This window comes from Passer domesticus, chromosome 1, assembly GCF_036417665.1.
Source record: "Passer domesticus isolate bPasDom1 chromosome 1, bPasDom1.hap1, whole genome shotgun sequence".
NCBI lineage: Eukaryota > Metazoa > Chordata > Aves > Passeriformes > Passeridae > Passer > Passer domesticus.
In genome coordinates, this window is record NC_087474.1 from 152124943 (window position 1) to 152149729 (window position 24787).

Here is a 24787-nt window from a genome sequence, read left to right on the forward strand (position 1 = left end):
TTGGTTTCATACCTCTGACCAGTTCCATCCTCTCCCTGGCTGCTCTTTCCACTGGAATTCCATTATTTTTAGACATAAATAGACCCATTTAAACAACTGATCTTCTGCATCATAGCCTTATATCAGCTTCAGATCAAAATACTTCTTTTCTTGTTATAAATTTGCTGTTTGCTAATATCCAGCAATTTTAATAATATTCAGTTTAGCCATGAGTTTGTTTACTCACTTCTTTTGGCCCACTCTGAATACTCTCTGAAAGATAATGGTTAACATCATTATAGCAGTATCTGACTTGTTGTTTAACATGTCTTCACTTTGCTTTAACTCAATGTTTTTGTGGTCCCCTGTTGAGCTTGTAATATAATTTGTATTTCAACATCACCTTCCTTCAGGACAACAATTCTAGAAAACTAAGATATTACAAATTGCTGCCAAAAATGACACAAACAGCTGACCACTGTAAAGAAACAACTTGAAATGGAGTGATAGGGATAAGAGGTGATCTGTTAGCAACAAAATGCGTTGTCCTTTGAGGCCTCTTCCTTGGATAGCAAACTAATATGTCACATTAAAATTTCTTGTGGGGGTTCTTAGTATTTGCCAGCTACAGTCAACATACAGACTCTTCTGTTGCTGACCACTCTGTGTCCTTATGGCCTGTCCATCAAAATTATTAAAGGAACACAGTTCATTAGGCCCTGCTGTAAGATATTTTCTATATAACACTGAAAACACTCAGAGGGAAAAAAAAAAAAAAAGAGCTACTAAACAAAAATAGAGACAAAATTGCAGGTCTTATATTCCTTGAGTAAGAAGTTAATGTACAGTAGGATACAAAATAATGATCTGCTTTCTACAGCAGCTTTTGTTCAAGAGTTCAGATGGTGGGTAAGGTGTCTGAAGTTAAAAGGAATTAAATGCCTCAGAGGCACTACTTCAGACAGTGTATTTTTAGCCTACTGAGCAAGAAAAAAATGAATAAGGCAAACATTTCCCAAAGTCCTTGGGTTTTGTATGATCTGCCTGACACAATCAATTTAAAATTCTTAGGAAGCAGTTCTGTATGTATTCATGCACTAAAATCAATGAAGTCTTATACACAAACTCTTGGTAATTACTCAGGGTTTCAAGATTACCTACAGCCCATTGCATTGACAGAGCATTTCATTCCACATGAATTCCTGGGGATGTCTTTTCTTTTCCAGTCTTTAATAAACACATATTCAGACAAAATTCCTACTTGAACTGAGCAAGGGTTTTTGAGCTTAAAAGACCAGTCAGAATCAAAATAGTCTGTACTTAGAGGTGAGCTACAAGAAATCCCATAATCCCCTCTCAGAGAACACAGCATGAGAGCACATGAACAGCTGAATCAGGTTAGACCAACTCCGTGGCTGAGATGGATAGTCATGTCTTTGTGTTTAATAAAAATTTCTCTGTTCCTTTTTATTCTCATGACTTTTTCCAATCAGTTTTGGAAACCATGAAAGCTCCCAACATCTACAATTTCAAGGGACAAGGAGTTCTTCATGTCTGGTTGGAGAAATATCACCTTTTGGTCCATGAACCTGCTGCCTGGTTGGTTGATGTAGTAGTTCTTGTAATGGAAGAGACAGTGAACAATAATTTCTTATTCACCTTCTCCATGTCATTCATGCTTTTGCATATCTCCTTTCACTCATCTTCTTTTTCCAGGCTGAAAAGTACCGGTCTATTTATTTGTTCCTCATTTGGAAAATATTTCATACCTCTGATTACCCTTGTCCTTAAAAACTTTCCTAGTTCTATTACATTCTTCCTGAAGGTTGGGTTGGGGGGGAGAGAGAGAAGGAAAGCATCCGAAGTTGAGCCAAATTACTAGAATGCAGGTGTACATGTATTTTACAGCAGGAATGGTTTGCTATCTATTCCTTTTGTAATAAAGCTTTAATATTCAATTTGCCTTTCTGAGAGTTACTAAGTAAGGAACTAACCATTTATTATAACCACAAGATTTTCTCTCTTGGAGGTAATGCCCTTTCACACCTTTTTACTTGCTCATCTTTGTTGTGTTTTTTCTTAAACTCACAACAATTTAAAAAATCTTTAGCTGTGATATTGCAGAGAAATCATCCAGTCAGTATGATCTGTCATACTGCCTCATATCCTTCCTTTGTGTTGGTCTAGCACATGCTGTGTTTAACTCAAATCTCTGGGACTCTCCTGACAGTTTGCTGGGATTCAGGACTGTTGGCAGTGGGAACGAAGAACTCCATTTCGCTCTGCATTCCACCAGAGCCAGGGAAAGAGGTGACCAGCTGTTCCTTCCTGCCAGGCAACAGCAGCTTTTATGAGGGTGAAAAAATATATAAGACCTCTGGATCTTATTATTTCTAGGCATTTTATGTTCAACAGTGAAAAAATAGGGAGTTGACTAGCCAGGACTGTTTGAAGTCCAGCTGGTGCTGTTTGGAAGAGGATGTGTCACCTGTAGTTGTGAGGTACTGAGGTGAGGTGGCTATTTAGAATGTGGGTTTGCAATAACTGAGTTTTTTATATCCTAAGTAACTTAGCCTCTATCAAATACATATCACCTGTTGTCCCTTATCAAGCATGCCTCTGATGGTTTTGATTCACTTAGTTCATTCATTTTTACCACACAAAACAGCATTGGTGGGCCTGGTCTCATAAAAGCAGATCACTAAGGCCCTTGGGGCACAGGAAACCAGCAAATGCATGTTAAAAAAAAAAAAAAAAGAAAGAAAGAGAGAAAGGAAAAAAAGCCATATGACCTAGCACAGGAAACAAATCTAATGAAGGAATGTCCTCAGCTTTCACAGGAAATTATTTTCATTTTATGCCATTTTCTGCCTCCATAAAAAGAAACAGAGTTGACCTCCTGTGCTCCTACCTAACCTTTCGGCATCAAGGACTGGAAAGGAGAAGTGTTGCCTGAACCAACAAGATACTAATCCATTCAGAGTGTAACAGAGAACAGACTCTTTTCATCATGGGCATCTTAACTGTCACACCACAGCCAATATTTCCTGAAACAAACCTTAGCAGGGAAGGGGGGATATTTGTGTTTTGTAACCAGACTGAGATATTTTAAAGGTGTTACATTTTTATATAAAGCACCAAGCACTCGTTTTCTGGCAAACAGATCTCAACAGGGATATTCATAATCACTGCCCTGTTGCTTAAATCCAGATAGTTTGTACTAAACAATGCAAAGCAAGGCTGTAATAAATTACAAGCAGTTGTCAGTGGGGAGGTGGTTTAACCTGATTTTTTTTTTTTTTGCCATACACACTTGCTAATTCTGTTTGGTTTTGATTTAGGGTAGAAACTGAAATAATGTTTTTATTTTCATCTCCTTTAGTCCACACCTCAGTTTGCTTTAGCCTTGTGAAGGAGCTCAATATCTTCCTCCATGACAGACCCTGTATTCACATCTTTTATTGCTGATAAGACATCGCACAAAGAAATTGTATTGGATATGGCCTAACTCAGAGAAAGATAATCCCACAAGATCTATAGGTTGCATTGTTAATGCTGGAACGGTTAATGATTCAAAATCTTGTGCTTGTTTTCCCATGGCAGAAATAACAGCAATAAAACTTCAAGACGTCAAAATGTTATTTCGTGAAGTAACTGCTTCTGGAGCAAATTCTACAAAATGTTTTGGGTCAGGAGGTGAGTACCTGTGTCTGTCCCCCTTCATTAGTTGGACATGTTAAAAGAACAGAAAAGAAGCCTCCAAAATGGTGTTTAAAGGATGCCTGACAGGGAATAGATGATCATCCTTTAAAAAATAACATTGTCTGCACTATATTCAATTTCTTTCTGCAACTTCCTGCAACTCCCAAATTAACACCAGTGCAATGAATCTTAGTAAATTAACAAGTTTAATGAGTGAACAAGAATCAATCAATCTCCCTTGTTTCAAAACCGTTAATAAGAACTTAAACCAAGTATAAACCTCTGAGTCATAGCCTCTTGCTAATAACATGCTTTTTGCTTTGAAGAGGATAATTAAATCATCACCACATTTCTTTTTCTCTGTAAAACTTCCTGTATGATGTGAATTTAGATCAAAACACACACTTTCTCCCCTAAGGGTTCTTTCTTATATCACATTGGAAAATTATTTCAGGAATTACTTTTGTCCTTGAAGGCATACAGATCAGGCTGGGACATTAGCAGTGCTGATTGCCTGAAGACACACCCCAATATTTTACAGCTCTATTAGACAGCACACAGACCTATGCTAAGCTTCTTATGAAGAAGACGCTGTAAAAGCCTGGGTACTAACAAAAGGAGCACAACAGTTAAGGTTAGTTGGACAGTGAAACTATATCAGGAAAACATGCATAACCGAAAAAAAAATAAAGAACATCCAAAATATATTTAGTAATGTAATTTCAAACTCTAAAAATGCATATGAAATTGAGGCCAGATCAAAGATGTAGGGGAAGAAGATTTTGCCATAAAATTGGTATAAGACTCTAAGAACAAATATCTAACTGTGAAGAAAGCTACATTATACTTTCTCTATGACCGTGGACTCTGGGTCATAAAGAAAAAAAACATATTGTAGCTGGTTAATATTACCATTTTCTGGATCAGGTAAAGGCTATTGAAAGCAAAATGTGGAGAAAGATCAGAGGCAATCCAAGTCTCATAAAACGGTGATAATGGGTGACCTTTGCAACCCACATATATACTGGTCAAATGTCACAAAGGGAAAAGGTTAACAGAAGCAATTTCTTGGTACCTTAAATGATTGCTTCTTGGAATAGCTATTAACCTACTGTATTTCCATCTGCTGGTGTGGTTTAGTTCAAACAGGTAATGTTTGAACTAACAGCTGCATTTCCCACGTAGTTATGACGAGGTTCATGGAGCACAGTGAGGTCAGAGCACCAGCAGATAAATAAAGTGCAGAACCACATGTAAGGTGACCTGGTTTCTATTGCCCATCCTGATAAAGATTTACTGGGTGATCTCAAATTCAGGTTCCTTGATTTCTTCAGGGTTTCATCTTGCCATGTGTGAAGCAGGAGTATTGTCCACTGGTTGAAGTCTCTGGGAAGCTGAACACACTGGTATGCAGAGAGCTGGATAGAAGCGTAAAACATCTCTATGCATGTTGAGAGGTTATTGTTTATGGTCTGTGAGCGCCTCAAAAGGATGTCATCTTTCAGCAGATGGTCTAAATCAGCAACATTGTCTCCAATTAGGGTGAAAATACCATGACTGAGACCAAATACATGAAGTCCACTCAGTCACAGACATCATGGAAGATTAATCTTCTTTAACAAGGGAAAAGCATACTTTTATTTCAAGTGGTGATGGAAAGAGCCTGAGAAGGCTCAGCATAGTGGCAGGAGCTTCAGAGAACTGTTTTCATGCTTGCCACGGTGCACAGATGGAGGGAGTGGGGGATGTCCCAGCTCCCTGTGGGAAGGAATCTGTAAGCTATGAGCATTTAGCTCCTTGTAATGCATGACTCCAGCTATCAGCTGGTCAACAGCTTTTCTTCTCTCACATAGAAGAGGGAATCCATTGTTCAACATTACTCCTTTCCTTTGGTTGTCAAGCCATTAAGTTAAGCCCACAGCCATATTTGTCTCTATGGAAAGCATAAACTACCCCAAAAAAGTTCCTCTCACACTCTCCCTCTACTTTCAGCAGCTAACTCCCAACTCTGAATTTTCTTTGTGTACTATTGCAAGAAACATGACCTGTATGCCCACCCCTCAGTTTGTTTTTCCATCATCATTTGTTAATCACTTTATGCTACAACTTTAAAATCTGTTTGTTTCCTCTTGGGCTAATGGTTGTTAATTTAGCATTTGAAATAGCTGTATGTGAGTGCAAAATTGTAACTTCCCACAAAATAGATTGCATCAGATACATTTATTGTATGTGTATGTTTTTTGACTCTTTCATCCTGTGTAACTAATGCCACTTTCCACTGTATTTTTCGGAGCTTTTACTTTTAAAATGTGTGCACCAAAATTCCATTTAGTAAATTTGTCTGCCTGTATCTTGAGCCAAATTACCAAAAGAGAGTCCTGATCTGTCTATGACCACAGACAATTATTTCTCTTGCTGGATTTGGTTTAGTGCAACCAGAATCTATTTTGGGGGAAAGAAACATTGTCTCTTTCTTGGCCTCTGCCCTGGGAAAGGGGGAATTTTGCAGACTGGTATGCATTTCTCTGAAGAGTGTCTTTTATTTTTAATTGCATTTAAAAATGGAAGGAAGTACAAACAAAGCCTTCATATACGGTATGTACAAATAGGATTTCAATCTATTTTGGGTCTGGTCCTTCAATGAATGAATGGGTGCATAGCTTTCTGGAGACTCATGCCTTATCCTGAGCTTCTGCGCATTCTAAGTTCAAGAGGGATCAGACCTTCTGCTTTGTCAGACTTGTTCTCATGTTGAAAAAGACTGAATGATGTTCAGCTCATTGCCTCTCTACCAGTATTTCAATTTTGTAATAGAAGGCTAAAAATAATTGCCTCAGCTGGAAAAAATTAGTATGTAAATGGGCAAGACAAAGATAATTAAAGGAAGAAGTACATATGCAACAGCACACATGTTTCTGCATATGCAGGTACAAATACAAATTAATTTAAAAATTGGACTCTTAATTATGTAAATGCAATTTACATAAAATTGTAAATTCAGCTCACAAAACTGCATGCTTAATTCAGGAACATTCTTGACTAAGAGCTGCTACAAGTTCAAATGACAATGAATGGGTCATATATTGCAAAAATAACTGACTGGATGTAAAAATACTGCATGTCCATTCCTTTCTGCACATGCGATCCACTCATATGCAGGGACTGTGAGTGCTCCAGCACAGCACTGCTTATCTCCACTAATTCACCTTGCAGATGTAGCAGTGGGTCCATGTTCACCACGTGTGAGGTGCAGAAAATACCCACCCAAGCTCCTCACAGATTTGTACCTCCCCAGGCCGTGGTCCAGGACTCTTCTGGGACAGGATTTCAAGTCCAGAAAGCAGGAGAGCCTTCAGGTTGAGCAGCTTGGGCAACATGCCCTGCTGGTTATGCTGAGTCCCTTGAGTGTCTCTGCTGCCCTCGAGCTTGAGCAGGTTCTGCACTGGGGCATGGGCTGCCCTTGCACCCTCAGGCTTACACAGCTGGGACACAGGAGCTTGTGTCACCTTCTCTTTCCTCCTGCAGAGCTCTCAGCTATGGAAAAAAGTCTTATTTCACAGCTCTGGTTTTAAATGTGCAGGTGGACTCTGGGTAAGCTGGAGAAGTTTGCATCTTCTGAAGTGGATCCATGTAATGTATTGCACTTAGAGACAAAGTAAATTTATGAGACAATATAAGCACAGTACCTACGAAGCTCCTTTAAACTCACTTTTCAGAGTATGACTGTTCTTTAAATTATTTAGTGATATTTTTAACATTTTACTGTATACTATGGTTTGTAAGGACCTAAAATCCCCAGAATGTAATATTCTATATTTTCTTGCCAATATATCTAAATTCTAGTGTTTCAAACTGAGTTATAGCAGTAATACCAAGTGAGTTTGTTCCCCTTAGTTTGTATCCTCTGAAAATAATGTGAGGAGTTAGATTGAATATTCCAGGACAGCAATGTGTGCATTAGTAGAGATCAAAAAACCAAGGAATCTTCTTTGTTTCTAAATAAGAAAAAGAAAAAGAAAAAGAAAAAGAAAAAGAAAAAGAAAAAGAAAAAGAAAAAGAAAAAGAAAAAGAAAAAGAAAAAGAAAAAGAAAAAGAAAAAGAAAAAGAAAGAGAAAAAGAAAAAGAAAAAGAAAAAGAAAAAAACCAGCCATTAGCCATTTTTGGGAAAAAGAAATCATTCACACATTGGAATAGAAAATCAAGAGTTTTTGCGTGCAAACTGTCTCAGTTACCTTTGTAGATACTTTGCATTAATAAGTGTTTTCAGGGGAAATATCTGAAAATTAAGGATTGAACTTCTTATATATATTCTTTTTATATATCCTAATGGTTGGAGAAGGTTTGCATTTTTTTTCCTTCATCTCTGTCTTAGAACTGTAATAAAGTGCCACCTGAAAAAAGGAAGCAATGTCTCTTTTTTTTTTTTAATAATGCGTTCTAGTCAAGGAAGAAAATTCTCCTGAAAAACTGAAGAAAATGTGGTCACATTAGCATCTTTGTAAAAATTACAGCTTCTCAGCAGTTTGCTTCTTCTGAGAGCTATAGCCTCAATATTTACTTGTGTGTTTTGCTGTTTCTGTGGCACAGAGAAGATGAAAATAGACTTTTGGAGTGGAAACTTCAAAGATTTGTGTATATGACAAGACCTCAGAAGAGGGATTGAACCTAGTTAAAATGGGCTAATGAGGTTGTGCATAATCCTGCACTGTAGCTGAAATCCCTGCCCTGAACTGGAAAGATAGTTACTCTGAAAAGGGTGGCTCTCTCATGAGAGCCTTGCTTTCCCACTTTTCATGAGAAGTTCCTGTCCTGATGGACAGAGATGTGTTCAACTGGTTCATAGCTGGTTTGACAGATCTGATTCCTTCACCTAGGGTAGCATGTAAAGTTCAAACCACAGTGTAATCATTTGTAAATATTCTTACAAATCAGGTCAGTGTCAAGAGGAAATACTGCTTAGTAAAAAACAATGCCTAGTATAGGGCTAGTGATTTGTGTTTTGCTATAGACGTCTACGTTTACTTCCCACAGGTGAACGAGAAAAGAAAGAACCTGGGCTCCTTCTGCACACATCCCAGATAAGATCTGACACCCTGAGAAAGCCCTTTGTGGTAAAGGCTCTGCTCAAGCAATAATATTAGCAATGGGCTCCAGATTTTCACAACTGCAGCCAAATTTGAAAACTGCACATCAAGCATCACTGTCAGATCACTGAATGGTCCTTTTTAAGCCCTGTTATACTCTCCTTTTTAAAATGCACATGGTTCACATCACAGTTAGTCAAGATAGTTTATTTCAGTAAACTCATCAAAGAGAGGACTGAGATAAGCCACATAGAAAGGTGAAAGGGGCAGTCAAAGATAATGAACATCAACTAGACAGTCTAGAGATCTACACATTTTTTAAAAAAATAGAGGAGAAGATATACAATTTCTAATCATCAATAACCTTTCTTAAAGTGTATTGTGAATGTTTTCCAAGTGCATTAAAGGAAAAAATATTTGTATACATGATGCCCTTCAACACATGCCTTTTGAAGATGTGTTTGGGGTCCTAGTGGGTTCTGACTGGGACTAGACCTTCTCAGCTCATACAGCGGTATCAATTCTTTACCAAAACCATGTGGTCCTGAAATGCAGCCTCATAAAGAAGAACAGATGAAAAACACCATTATTTTCTCTTAAAGGAGAAGGAAAAAACAGAGATGTTTGTTTATGATCACCTATCCTCACACCCTCAACTTACTCCAGTTTCATATTCAGAAATGTTAAGTTTGTTAATATTAGGGAAGTTTCCTAAGTGGATGTGGGAGGAAAAGAAACGAAACAGTTGCATTGCAAACTCTCTTCATGTGCTCTCCTCTGATTATTCCCACAAGAACAACACAAGCTGTGAATACTAAACTCCCTGTTTTTAAAAATGCCAAATCAGAAAACTTGAGCCTGAAGCCAAACTTTGGGTCTGGAAACCTCTGTAATTTGGGGAAGACTGAATCAGTATCTGAACACTGTGGTTCAGACTTCTTCCTGAAATATCACAGCTGACCTCCATCTGCCCTCAGTGTGTCCTCTTCTCAGATGACTGCGGCTCTTGCGCTTGCTGTGGCCAACTGCTCCAGAACAAGATTGCACCAGAGGGCTGTGACATGACAAAAAATAGTAGAAGTGTCTTGGTTTAGGATAAATTTAGGGAGGAAATTTCCAAAGGGGTCCTTCTAGAAAGTAAATTTAAGTGGACCTTTCTCCACCTGGTTCAGGAGAAAAAAATCCCCTTTGAAAAAGTGGGAAAAAACCTGTTTATTTAACAAGCAAACGACTCCCAAGCATGGAAAAATGAATACTATTAAACAATGGAACCTCTTGTTGTTCTGAAGAGATGGCAAATTCAGACAGTTCTTTTTGTGGGCTGTAGCTTGGCTTGCTCAGTCTCTTAACAGTCCATCCTGTGCTGGAAAATGCCACGTCCCAGGCCCCGATGGGCCACAGGTGTGAGCACCTGGTGTTCTTCTGGGCTTTCAGTCCAGAGCAAGGCTGATCAGCTGCAAGAAAAAAAAAGTCTCAGCTAGCTAAAAAAAACTAACTAAAAGCAAAGGAGAGCTGTCTCCCACTGTCCGTGCTGCAGACAACACCATCCATGAGACAGAAAGCTGAAGCTCTTATTTCTGTGTTTTTGAATACAGCTGCTTCAGACATGAAGCCATTTCTGCTCTGATATTCTGCAGTATGCTTTTTTATTAGAGCTTGAAGGAGTTTTAATTGAATGATTGTTATTTGTGTCATTATATCTTATCTCTTGAATAAAACCACAATAATAATAACTGCAAGTTTCAGTGATATTTATTAGCATTTGCACAAAAATTGTCATTTTAAAATTAGCAGCTTTACTTCTGTGATGGATCATCAAGATCTGCTGCAGTCACTGCCTACTGTAGTGATTAAATAAACAAATATTCCACCATAATTTACACCTTTTTCTAATGATTGAGGTGATTTTCGTTCTGCAATACCCTGCCATATTTTGTAAAAAATTGTTGCCGTAAGTTAAAAGGTTTATACTTCAAAGACCCAAGACAGTGTTAGATTTATTGTAGTTATGTAGCATTTGATTTGCCTTAGAGAGTTGGGAAATGTTTTGTAATATATTTTTGTTAGAAGCATTTTGTGACAGGTGTTTGATTAGGTTCATGCAGCCAGCATTCTGCAGATCCTTCCAAGTAACTTGCTGACTTTGTAACTTGCTTGGATGCTTGGATTCTGGATACAGAGGTCCAACAGCTTATTTCAGCTCTGTATTCTAGCTGAAATTTATTGTTCTATTAAGACTAAGCTACTATTGCTTTTGCTAAGTTCATCTGAAGTATTCTAAAAGTCTTCAGAAAGAGAATACAGCCTGGTGCTTCACCCTCAACTATTTTACAATAGTAATCTTTTTGCCCCAACAACTGCAGCTGCATCTGCATTTATGGAAGTGTGCCTTCAGTGGAAGTGGAATAGATCCACTGATCCCATATCCATGAGATCCTCAGCTAATAGATTCTGTGAAATCAGAAAGGGTAAGGCATATTGCAGCTGCATGGTGTTGCAGTTAAGATCTATATAGCTTATTTTTCCTTCAAGGCCTCAAAAATATTTCTGTTTAAATGTGTGGACTTGCACCTACAGTCTTGCAACTCTGGAAAGGAAAGAAAAAGTGACCTCTTTGAAAGAAGTATGCCACTCACAGTAGGAAAGGGTCTTTAGATTCAAAGAGTTTGAGTGGCCAAAATGATTTGTGAACTACGCAGAAATAAATCTCCTGCAGGAAGGCAACAGTTGGCACCTAAAAAAAAAACAAAAACAAAAGGGTAAGGGAAAGAAAGAAATCAAAGATTTAATTTTGCAAATAGGACAAACAAGGAATGATATCTTACTTAATCACTTTCTTCTTGGTGTAACTCTCATCAGAAAAAAAATGGAGTGACCCACATTACTGACCACACATGGTATCTCTGTGTGCAATCTGTCTGTAATAATTTGTGGATAGGATTAATTGTTTTCACTGAAAAAAGAAGCATTTTCAAAAATCAAAAGGCAAAATTTTTAATTTTTCTTAATTTATTTTGTAAAGCAGAAAAAAAAAGCACTAATTATTTCTGATAGCTCAGTTATCTTTTTCAAGCTGTTTGGAAGTAGAGATATGTCATTAACCCTGATTGTAAAAAAAAGAATACACATGGATAAAAAGCTCCAGATTTCCAGTGAAATTTAGGCTTCTGTAAGCTATTGATTTCTAAATGTCTTAACCAAGGTCAAAAGCTTTTGTAACAGAATGGGACATGAACTCAGCTAGTCCTATACTCAGTAGAATATCTCTCACTTTAACTTCTATGGTGGTAAAATACAATGATATTTTGGAAAGTAAATTCAGAAGTATATTAATATGTTGCTATGTTCCTACAAAGTTCTGAAATTCGGAACACACATTACTACTTTTTTTTTCCCCTTGGTGTTGTATGAAATAACAGCATCTTCAGGAGATGTTGTTTTCAGCCACATCTGAAAATAATGTGCACATTTTAAAATGCAGGCATGTGGGAAATCATGGTGATTTAGTGACTGCATAGTATGTTTGCTGTATGAACTCTGTGAGCCAAGGAAGAATCTTTGGCAATTCAGTAGAAGAGTTGGGGGAAAATCCAACAACAAAAAAATTTTGGCACATTCTGGTGGACACAAAATAATATAAGCATCTAGACACAGACGTTTGCGTGATCAGCAGTGTGTCAAACAGCTCTATTGTTTTAAATCTTAATTTAGTGTGCAGGAATGATTATAGTTTGGTTTTCTTTTTCCCTTGTACTTAGTTCCTAATTTGTCTGAATCACACACACTTAATGAAAACCTGCTTTATAGTTCAGGCAATGCAGCTCTGAGCTCAGTGGGGTTGTTTTGCTTTGTGCTCCAGGCATATCTACAATATCTGGTTTGATTAATCTGTTGCCTTTGTGTAGCTCATTTTAAATGTCAAATGGATTGTTAATGTGGGAAAATGTTCTGGGCCAAATTCATCTTCCAGCTACACCTGTGCTGCCTAAGCAAAATCCATAGCACCCTATATCAGTTAAAGGGAGCAAAAATTGTAGCTCATTCAGAACAGAGAAAATGCTCAAATCTTGGGTAAATTTTTCAATGCTTGTAAGAGCTGAATAGCTATAATTAAGCCTTTCATCAATATTAAAGGAAGTCCACTAAAATCAATATTGTCTAAAACTTACAGGACCAAGATTTTTCCTTTTACAATGGTCTCATCACCACACAAGCCAGGACTTTTCCTTTTTCTTCTTCATAAGAGCAACTCATTAATCTTTCCTTTTACATGTATCTGTATTTGCATTTTTTGTTGTCTGAAATAGTATAATTTCCGTGCTTTCCACCTATAGTATTGATGAAGCTGCATAAAGATATTCTGCCTGTCTAACCAAAGGTCAATAGAATATCCATAAAGTTAGGGATTTACATCAAAGTATTAAAATTCACCCTAAACCAGGACACCGATATTTCAACATCAGTGGAAAGAACCTTCAACTCTTCACCTTAGAATTTCTCCATGTTTCCATGGCACTTTAGCTTAACCAAACCAGCTTTAATTAGCCAGCCTAAATATGCCTCTTTTTTTTTTTCCTAGTTTGGGTGGGTGGGTTTTTTTATTTGGCTTTTATTTTGCCATGGACACAAGGTGACGGCTGTATAACCATCAAAACCACAGCGCTAGGTACCTGAACAATATTTATGTGTTCATGAACTTCTGGGAGGTATTTACAGATGAAGAAGACAGAAAATCTTTCATACTTCAGGTAACCTGAAGAAACTAAATAGGTAATGGAAATGATCTAGTCACAAAGGCAGATAACTCCAGCAAGTTTAGGAATAACTCCCACAGATCTCCACACTCCTGTGGCTGTACAAAATCTCACCCCAGTGAGTCTAGAGAGAGCCTGGGTGACTGACTTAGCCTGAATGTTTAACTCAGCTACCTGCAAAATCTCTCATCCTAATTAACTTGCTCTAATCATCATTAATTGATTTTACAGAAGAGTAATACAAAAGTCCATGCTCTTGAACCTCAAGAGAATCTTTCTTAACCATCCTGCAGAGAATAAAAAAAGCTTCTGAAAGCATGTAATATATTCAGAAGGCAGACAAAACAGACTGCAGACTACTAAGACTATCACCAAAAATCAAACTTGAACTCAGTGGTGTGGTCATTTACATACTACAAATATATAATTTTTTTCTGACTCAGCAGGATTTTTTAGTGTGGTTTTTTTTGTGTATGAATATATGCTTTTGAGCTCACCAGTATTCTAAGAGGTTATGCTGGCAGGTTATATCTACAGGTATCTCTTTTAGAAGCATCCCAGGAGGATTCCAAATATTGCCTTCTACAAAGCTGCGAGTTCCTTGACCACTTCAAAGGAAGGCATTCCTGCTGATCTAGCAAGCTGGAAATGCAAGCTTTGTATGGTAACAAAGCCTATGATGCAAACCTAGAAAAGCTGATCAGCAGTGGGATTGTTTCATATATTTGAGAGCTGAAAATGTGATGCCTTTACTTAGAGACAAACACTCTGGTGAGTGCTGTGCTGCACCAATATGTAATGATGGAGGCTCTGCTGCCTCAGCTCCTTCTTGAGCTGAGAAACTTAGGTCCAGCACTCATTTCAGCAGTATAACCTCAAAACAGTACCAGCTTCAGATCCACACCTGAAATATAATCTGTATGCTGTGCAAGTCACATTGAACTCACAACAGACATAATATTCACAGGGGACGATACTGAAAGAGCAATTCTGAAGGACATCCCTTTCTTAGCCCTTCTGATTAGAGAGGCTCTTTTCCTTTTCCTTGGAAACTGTCTTGTATCAAAGAATGTTTTGACGCCAGTGACAAGTCCAATGCAGCTGTTTCAATTGGGTCTCCTTGCAGATATGGAGGCAGCACATAGAGAATGCCTCCTTTAGAATATTTGCCGTGAACACACTTTAATGCTGATCTTAGCAGTGTATTAGTCAAGCTCTCCCTTCCCATTGCTCATGATATATCAGAGTTAACAGAGTGATTCACTGTTCTTTTATTTGATTGTTTAGTTTCCTCTCTAGTTTTGAACTCAGAAAATACTGAACAGAATCTTGCCTTGTAAAGCCCATATATAATCGTTCTGCACAGATTTTTTTAACAGAAAATATAGCAGCATATCCTGAATTAAAATTGCTAACTTCCAGTAAGAAGGAGTTTAATGATTTTAGTGACCTAAACAGGAAATAAGTTGTCTTTGTATCCAAATCCCTGAAGATCTATTTCTGCTTGAAGTTTTTACTTTTGGTGAGTGAGGTATCTTAAGCTGCAAGTCTGCAGAGCCTTACATGAAGGGGAAAGCTCCACAAGAAGAAGAACAGGAACATAATTCAGGCTCATGGAGCTGCCCTGCAGAGCAGCCTGTGCAGAAAGGTCACTGTCTTCAGGTGAGTTTGTGGATCCAGAAACCAATCCAACAACTATGGAGACTGAGCTTCTCAAAAGCAGCCTGAGCAGCAATATCAATGAGAGCTTCCTCTCCACATGGTTTCCAAGCCTGGTCACAGGAAGGAATGAAGATTCATTTGCCTGTTCAGACCTTGGGCTGCCATCCAAGGCCAACAGCAAGAATGTCAGTGGTGGTGGAGGTTTTTGTGATGTGGTGTACCCTCTTTGTCGCTCCAAAACTGTCTATGCTTTCATTATTCTCTTGTATTCTTGGAAATTCCAAATTTTTTTGGTTTTCTTTTTTTATTTTTTTTTTAAAGAGGGTAACCAGAAACATTTTATAAATCAACAGTATTCTTCCAGAAGTGCATTTTGCTGCCTGCTAGCTACCCACATCACCTTCAACGCTTGACAGCAGTTGACTTTTGAGGCTGTGTTTCTCAGTGTGACCAAAGTCTTGTGGTTTCCTGACCACTGTGGTCCTTAAGGACTGGCAAACAGAAACAGCTCAATGCAGAATTCAGTGTTGACAGGAACACAATCACCCCAGTCTGGCACTGCAAGTAATTAAATGCCTAAATCACACAAAATTTAGTGAGATTAAAGCACAGGCTCTTGTCATCTGCTTTTAGCCACATTAGTCATCTCAGCCACTTTCAGTTAGCATGGTACAGGTTTGACCACAATTTGAAAATCCAAAAGATGTGTTCTGTTTAATGATCCTCAAAGTACAGAAAGGTTCTTACCAGTAGGCAAGAAATGCTACAATGATTGATAGGAGACATGGAAATTACTAACTTATCACCAGACAAGCAGAGATAGTTTGGAGAGTAGGTACAGGATCACCAAAAGCAGATAGAGTGTTGCTAAATCAATTTTTATCTATACCTCTTCCAGCCCAGTTTTTTCTAAGCATCCAAGGTAGATTACTCCTGTATAACTCTCTTCTGCAGCAAATGCACTTACATACAGAATCTTACATTTTGTTCCTACTTCAATTACACTGTACTGTAATTTATTAGTACAGATTTCCTAATGATTTTTCTCTTAGACAATATTAAGCAGTCACTGGCTCAGAAATATAACTGACTGCAGTGATAAGTTCCACCACCCAATATACTGACAAGGAAAGGCATTTGTTGTAGTAGTTCTAGAGAATTGTCCTTTGAGAACGGCATTTTAAAGTGTTCACCTAAATTATAGTTGTGCCATAAATATAACAAGTTTAAACTAAGGCAGCTGAGAAATTATATATATGAAAAATTACAGGGATATGATCTTTTTGCACTGGTGCATAAAGATTTAATCTCCTGGGTTAAGTATCCAGAACACCACGGCTGTGTCAAGATAATAGCTAGAATGATGCTCAGAGAAATGTTTCTCATGGTTATTTCTCAGAGCTTTGATGTTTTCTTTGAAGGAAATGCCTTTTGTGGAGTACAGGTGCAAAGCTAGTGTGGTGGCCCCAGGGTGAGAACTCTTCTGGGAAAACATTGCAGGAAGAAAAATAAGGCAAGTGACCACTGAAGGGTTGGTCTGATTGCCAGTTCATCTCTGAGTGCTCAAGTTCTAAGAATGCCCCATGCACATCTGGTTAAATCAGCCTCAATGTCAACAAGAAAAATCATAGAATTCCAGCAGAAATTGGCAGAAATGAGTCAAAAAGGTGGTACAAATAATTCTTCAACATCTGTAACAGTACCAGAATACCCCAAGAACTTTCCGAGAGATCTAGATACTCTGGGATGTATAACCTGTAGAAAATCTTTCAATTATTTGGGCTGTGATAATGAATACTGTTTTTTCCTTCCAATTTTTCCTGGAGTAGAAATTAGAAACACTACCTATTATACCTACTCTGTGTAACCATTCCAATTATTTGACTTGAACTGTGGTAGATAAACATGTAACTGTCAAACTGCAGCTTTTGGTGTGATGGTTACCTTTGCTCAACATTCCAGCTAAGCTCCTAAGCATCAGGAGTCTGAAGAGGATCTGAGGTACATTGGGTGCAAATACAACATATATTCTGTGACAAAAGAGGTCAATGTCATCTTCAACATGCAAGTGAAGGGTACTGAGCCAACAGGGAGAGGAGACCATGCCTTGTGTGCAGCACAGGCTTCTGCTACCCTCTATGGAAGAATAATGTACACTTCACTGGCACTCTACACCTTTTAATTGTTGCAGAAATGCTGGAAAGTGTTCAGAAGAAAAGTTTAAAATGTAAAACGTTTTGAAGATTATGAAATTTTTGTGTATGGAGACACTTAAAAGGTCTTAATCTGTTCATCTGATCAGAAAAAGAGAAGGAGAGTTTACAAGTATGAATCCCTTTCCCAGGAAGAAGAGAGTGGATACTAAGTGCTTTGATCTAGGAAAGTCATCATGTATTACAAGAAACAATGGCCAAATATTTAAAACAGTGAGTGTTGTTAACCAGTACAACAAACCACTGGCAACACAGATGGATTATCTTTCTAGAATGCCTCTTTAAGATGAAGTAGAAGCAGATATAGCTTTCATAAAGAATAAGTAGGTGATATTTAAAGAACTCTAATATACCAGAGTCCTAGGTAAATGGTCTAATGGTACATCTTGGTCGTAAACTCTGTAAAATCATTGCCATTCATGACACACATTTATTTCCTTCACATAAAATAGGTTGTTGTTAAAAATACACACCATTCAAAAAAACAATCAAATAAATAAAGTCAAACTGAAACAAAAAGTAAATACACAAGGCAGATTCACACACACAGAATCATGCAAAATATGCTGAGTTGGAAGGAATACACAAGGATCATGAAAGTCACTCAGCCCTGCACAGCAACATTTTTAAGAACCACACCATGTGCCTGAGAGCATTGTCCAAACACTTCTTGAACTCTGCCAGCCTTGGTGCTGGGACCACTTCCATGAGGAGCTGTTCCAGTGCCCAACCACCCTCTGGGTGAAGAACATTTTCCTGATATCCACCCTAGACCTCCTCTGAAACAACTTAATGCCATTCCCTTGGCTCCTGTCATGGGTCACCAGAGAGAAGAGATCAGTGTCTGCCCCTCTGCATTCCCTCCTGAGGAGAAGTAACTGCAATGAGGTCTCTCCTCAGATTCCTCCAGGCTGAACAGACCAAGTGACCTCAGCCTCTACTCACACGGTTCCCCTCAAGGCCCTTCACCATCTTTGTTGCCCTCCTTTGGACATCCTCTAACAGTTTAATGTCTTTCTTACATTGTGTCACCCAAAACTGCACACAGGACTCGAGGTGAGGCTGCCCCAGTGAAGAGCAGAGTGGGACAATCCCCCCCCTTGCCTGGCTGTCCATGCATCCCTGATGTCCCCCAGGACAGGGCTGGCCCTCCTGGCTCCCAGGACACTGCTGGCTCGTGTTCAACTGTCCATGGACCAGGACTCCCAGGTCCCTTTCTGTGGTGCTGCTTTCCAGCCTCTCATTCCCCAGTCTAAACACACATCCAGGGTTGCTCCATGCCTGCTTGAGAATCCAGCATTTTTCCTTGTTGAACTTCATTCGGTTGGTGGTTGAAAATCTTTTATTCACATTCCAGACTGCAGACTACAACTGTAAATAGCTGCTTCTGCCGCCGATTAGGAAAAAATAAAGTGTGAAACAATTATTTTTAAGTGTTATTTTATACTTCCCATAAAGTATTTTCTGCATTTAAAGCTGTTGAAAAAATTCTAGAGAACACAAAATCAAATAAAAGCTGTGGGTTTGAGCCCTCTTCAGTTTTTGGGTTTTTCACCGTTTACTGGGATGTAGACACGTGCCCTACAACTTTTTTTTTTTTTTTTTTTTTTTTTTTTTTTTTTTTGGGGTTTTTTTTGGGTTTTTTTTTTGTTTTTCACAAAAAGTGTCTATTTTCTTATGGGGAAAATACAACTTTTGTGGAATAAATCTCTGAAGGACATTTTGGATGGAATACTGCATGGAACTGGATATCTGCACTGCATTACTGGGATTACTCTGTAGCTCATTAAGTACCTTCTGGAGGAAATCAACTATTACTCACTTTTTTACATGCAAGAAGAACATCTCAGTAAACTGCAGTGATTCATTCAAGGTCACCAGATACACAAGTGGCAGAACTGGGAGAAGACTTAGATCCCTGAATGTCTGCTTGGTGACCTATGCTTCAAGCAATCTCGAAAATTTTCTTTTCATATATATGAAGGGGTTCTTTTAATGTTAATATTAATATATATATATATATGTGTGTGTGTGAAGGGATTCTTATATGTAGAATGCCTTCACAGTTCTTTGAATCCCTTGTGCTTAAATTGTGTTCACGTCTGTGAGACTCTCTATAAGATTTCTTTTCTATATGTATTTGTCCTTTGCATGAGGCTGGCAAAGAGAGGAGGGAAGCTGGCCAAAACTCAGGTATTTTACTCTACATCTGGAAGCTGGTTTTGAAGACCTGGGGCGAAATTCTGGCCCAACTGAAATTAATGGCAAAGCTTCAATGGGGCAGAATTTCACCTCTGGGAACCAAGCAAAAGTATCTCCACCCTTATAAGCTGAGAACGGAAACTTGCTTTCAACAAGACATTATTTGCTACTACCTATTCCGCAGTAGTTCAAAAAAGAGTTTTGTAATCTGTTCACTCAGCTCTTTATGGAAAATAAGAATAAAAATCATGATAAATTTCATTTCACCAACGTATGAATACAGAGGTCAATTAATTAATTCATGTACAACAAAAAAAACCAAAACAACAAAGCAACACACCTATATTGCAGAGACTTTTTGTTACTGCTATATTTGTTTGATTTGATATCAAACAAATATAAATATATATTTGTTTTATTTGATAATCAAACAAATATATGTTTGTTTGATTTAGACTGAGGCTGTTTGTTAACATTTTTTTTCCAGATTTCATGTTTATATTCATTTCCTTTGACTTTGACACAATTTACTACAGGGTTAAGGTAACAAGTCAAAAGAAGCAATAGTGCTCTCTCACAAAATCATAAACAGTTAGAATCTGATATTCCGAATAAAAAAAAAAATAAAAAGAAGTCTTCAAAACTCAGAAGACAAAAAAAAGCAACAGGGTTAGGGGGAAAAATAAAACTCCTTTTTATTTCAAACAAATGTTAATTCAAAGCTAAGTGGAAAGAAACACCATAATTGCTTCTAAGACTTATATGTCTGGGCCTCATTTGTATGGAATTTTCCAAAATCTTTCAGTTCTAAGGACCTAAAGTCACTCTATGCCTTGTGACTGGATGCTACAAGGCATTATTGAAACTAAAACTTTGAGTCATCACAACAAAAAGATGCCAAGATATTTGTCCAGATGTTCCCTATTCTTCCATTTTAAAATTAAGACTAAGGGGATGAGTAAACCTGGTTGGGATCCTTTTTTTGCTTTTAGCAGAGGGTAAAAGGTGTGCAATCTTTGGGGCTGACTGCTAGGACTTCAGAATACCTGACTTTAGGCCACCACTGAAATAGGCTGCTGAAAGAAAATGGAGTCTGGAGTTAAGGCTCACCATTACCACATAACAAAACTGATTACTCAGGTCCAAGTGATTGTCAGCATCAGTTTTATAAGAGGAATTTTACATAATTATCAGTTAACTCTGCAAGTTCACAGTGAAAGGCTGAAGACTTGTCCAGGCTATTAGACAGCATTATTTATTTCCATTTACTTTTTTTGTTGCTTCCTCTCTATCTCATTAATTTTATTTTATTTGCTCTCTGGTCAGGTCTCAAGACACTCAGCTCCCAGCTTCAGATAAAGCATTTTCTCAGGTGTTGCTATGCTAGTAACCTCAGTTAGTAATTGGTTCACATACATCACTTTCCAAGATGGCAGAGCTGAGGTTACCATGAGGAGACACAAACAAGGAGGGCTATAAATTACAGCAGCACATTTAGTGGGCACAGAGGAGCACAGCAAAGCAGCAGGTCAGCTGCCTCTTTGCTTATATTCTCATGTACTTGGAAAAGAAAGATATAAACACTCATCATGTTCTGATTATGACTCAAGCATATTAAAAACCATGCTTTGAAATGCATTAGTTACCTGCTGAAAGAGCTAAAAATGACATATGAGATTTTTAGTTCAGTTTGATTCAGTCAACATTGAGATTTTATGCAGATGCAGCCAAAATGTCCAAAGTTCAAAAATAAGAAGAGTGGGCAAAGGGAAAAGTCACAAATATTCCAATAAATCGTCTTACATCTATCTATGAAGTAGTCTATGGTATTAGGAAAGGGTTTCACTTCAGACAAGTGAGGTCAAACTATCAAGAGAGCTCAGGCTAAATTTACAAGCATCTGGTACAGGGGCCAGACTTTCAAAAGAGCCCATCTTAGGCTCACTTGCGACATTTATTTCTTAGTATGACTTTGCCTTTTTTTATGCATATAGTTTTATGATTCACCTTGTTACCTATTGGTTTTCATTCTGTTTGACTTTCTTCACTTTGCTGTTTCTCTCAAATCTTTTCCATTTATGCTCTCCTCTGTGCTCTCAACCTTAATGCTTTTTCTTTTCTCTGTATCTCATTCCTATTGACTCTGTTACTAGTGATTTTATTTCAAATTCATTCTTCTATTAATAATGCATCTGAAGGTTATTAAGTGTCACTTTGTTCTTCTCCCAAAGTCCTTGTGCCTTTTCCTAACAAAAAAAAATATGCAGGATGGCCAAAGATGAGAAGTAGGGTACAACAGGGGGAGGCAGATATACTTCATTATATGAGAGTATAGATTTCACAATATTTGGAGCTACAGGGTGGGGAAGCAAAATTCAAATGACTGAAAAAGAAATCTAAGTTCTGTTTGCACTGTCTCATGAGAGATTAGTGCCTGGCACCAGACATTCAACAGCAAACACTTGAAGGTTTATGTGAAAAATACTGTATCTCCCTTAAACAACAACAATGAGCTCAGGCAGGCAGAGTGACACTTTGCAAAACTGGAATTCAGCATGCCAACCTGCTTCCTGTCTTATTCAGGGACAAGTACCTTGATGTTCTGGTGCCAAGGCAGGTGGTCCAACTCTTGCAAGTAATACTTTCCCAGAACATCCTTTGTAACAGCCTCAGGACTGGGAAGACACTAAGGAGGTCTCAAAGGATGTCTTTTTGCTTACTGAAGCTGTATGTCACTTTGGTTGTGCATCCTACAATGTGAGTTTTCTTATGACAAAATAAAGAGGAGGCAAACCGGTTGGATAACAGTTCAAGATTTTACTCAGCCTTTGACATCAGTGGGAATGTTTTGTCTGGCTTATATGACTCGTTATTAGTGTCCATATTCACTGTGAGTCTGTAGAGCCCAGCACAATGATCTTGTCCATAGTGCACACACCTTCAGAGCTGCATCCTGGCCCATCATTCCCCCCTCTCTCATGAATATGACAGTGAACAGGGAATATTCAGCATCCAGGCAATCAGGGCCTTGAGCTGCTCAGACATTCTTTTTCTGCTAAAATAAAGGCAAGAAAGGCCTTTGGTTGAATATAGCTGTGAGATACATGTCCCCTATAATTACCCAATTTAGCTGTAAAAAAGAACACCATGCTTAGACCTGGAAAATGGTAGCATTTTTGGGAACTGTTTCGAAATAGACCAAATTTGAGTCCATCTGATATCACTTAGTTGTTGTGGTATCATCTTTTGAAGTGGTCTCTTTCAGCACTGGCTCGGGCCCATAAACCAGTCAGCACTGGTACATGTTGCCACCCACATTTAACTGAGAGGGGAGCAAGGCACAGCTGGAAATAGTCATTGCTCTAGAAAGCAATAAAAGCCAAGCAAATGAAAAAAATGCTGACTCATGTCTTTGGCTAGCTTGGCTTTCAGGAATTTGATGGGTTTTGAAGGGATGAAATCTAGAATTGTTGAATTGTATGTGGGGAGATATTGGGACCCTGTCAAAAATTGCCTGTCAGAAAATACTAGCTCATTCTGACTACGAAAGATAAATTTTGAGTTTCCTTCATTGTAGGGCTTTATGGACTTTAGCTGTAATTTAGCAAAAATATAAAATAAGTGTATGCTAATTCAGTGAGGACTTCTGGGAGAGGTAAAGAAAAGTAGTAGTGGTAGATCAGAGCAGCTTTACTGAAAAAAAGAATTAAACAGGGCTAATTAGCTGAAGTGTTAGAACAGAAATTTTGCCTGGAGTCTAATAAGAAGACATTAGAGCTACAAGTAGAACAGTTCAGAAATTAATCAAAAGTAAATAGACCATAAACTTGCAAGGCTCTGAGAAAACTGCCAATTTTTATAACAAAAGCCCTCCCTCCAATGACGGAGTCATTCAGTCAGTGAATGACTGAAAAATTCTCATCTTCCTTTCACCTACAGTACTTTAAAAATGGTGTAATGGTAATAAATATCTAGTAATTACTTTATTTTTATTTAGTTCTTGTTTGTGATCCCCTGAAGTTTTGTAATGTTTTCTGCATCTTGCTAATTATTTTCATTACAATAATAGAATAAGGAATGTCAAAGATCAGACTCTCACTTAAGTGCATTGCACAATGCTAGTAAGTGTCCAAAACATAAAAAAAAACCATCCCAAAACAAAGAAAGAAAACAACAACAGGTCAAACAAAAATGAGAAGGAAGGGCCAGTCACTCCAGTTTAGAAATAAAGCACTGAATTATCCCTAGTGTATAGATGGAGCACTAAGGTCCTTTAGACTTCAAAAGTCACAATCAAGGATGCAGAAGTGATGGGTGTCTTGGAAGTAGAGCAAGAATATTCAAAGTGTGGAGAAGCAGAAAACAGCACTTCTGTTTTATAAAATATATCCAAGCTTCAAATGCATTTTCATTGCTATAAAGAAAGAAAGCAAAGCTTTCCAGCATTTCTAGGAGGAAACAAGTGAACAGAAAGCTCCAGGAAGACCTGATAGTAGGTAATTTCTTGTGTTGTAGGAGACCAGGCTCACAGATGTTCCAGAAAACTAGAGGAGACTTGAATTACAATTGTGCTACAAGTGAAGGTCTGAAACTCTGCATCAGCACATCTGTGTTTGAAGAGTCATCCTAGAGCTGCAAAAAACAGTTCACAGAATTGATGGGGCATTTTAGGTTTTGTCAAGTGTCAGTTTTCACCAGGTAACTGTTCTATAAAAAATAAAATATTTTCTTCCTGCTTTGAGTCCTTGTTTGGCATGATGCAGTACAAATTGGTATCAATTTTTTCAGTTGGTACAATTTTATGGATAAACATTTTGTGCAACATAGGCATATAAATTTCACGTGTTTGAACTTCAAAAAGATACTGGAACTATACCACAAAATAAAACAGAAGTGATTTTGATGCTAGCATCTCCTGGTCACTCCTGGCAACACAGAACATCATTTTTTATTGATTAAGTTAACTTTAAACATATTTCCTTCTAATGAATTACAGTAGGTTGAAGACCTGCAGTCACTTTTTCTAGTCTCAACTAGCCTTTGTTTTCCACACCATTCATTCCAAAACTGACAACAGGAAAGGTCAGGTAGGTCATGCCTAGCTAGTCCCAAATGCCACAGTATATTATCCAAGACAGAGAATATAATTATCTTTTCACAAGTGGCAATTAGTAAGAATAGCCCCCATCAA

The 24787-nt window shown here is 38.0% G+C and overlaps 1 long non-coding RNA gene across 1 annotated transcript in view; it reads right to left on the reverse strand.

Moving 5' to 3' along the window:
• Nucleotides 1-11290: 11290 nt before the first annotated feature.
• Nucleotides 11291-24787, reverse strand: part of LOC135290054 (uncharacterized) — a 56874-nt gene continuing 43377 nt past the window's right edge. Inside the window, exon 3 of the long non-coding RNA XR_010352784.1 lies at nucleotides 11291-11499. This is a non-coding gene — a long non-coding RNA (uncharacterized LOC135290054). The remainder of the gene's footprint in view (nucleotides 11500-24787) is intronic.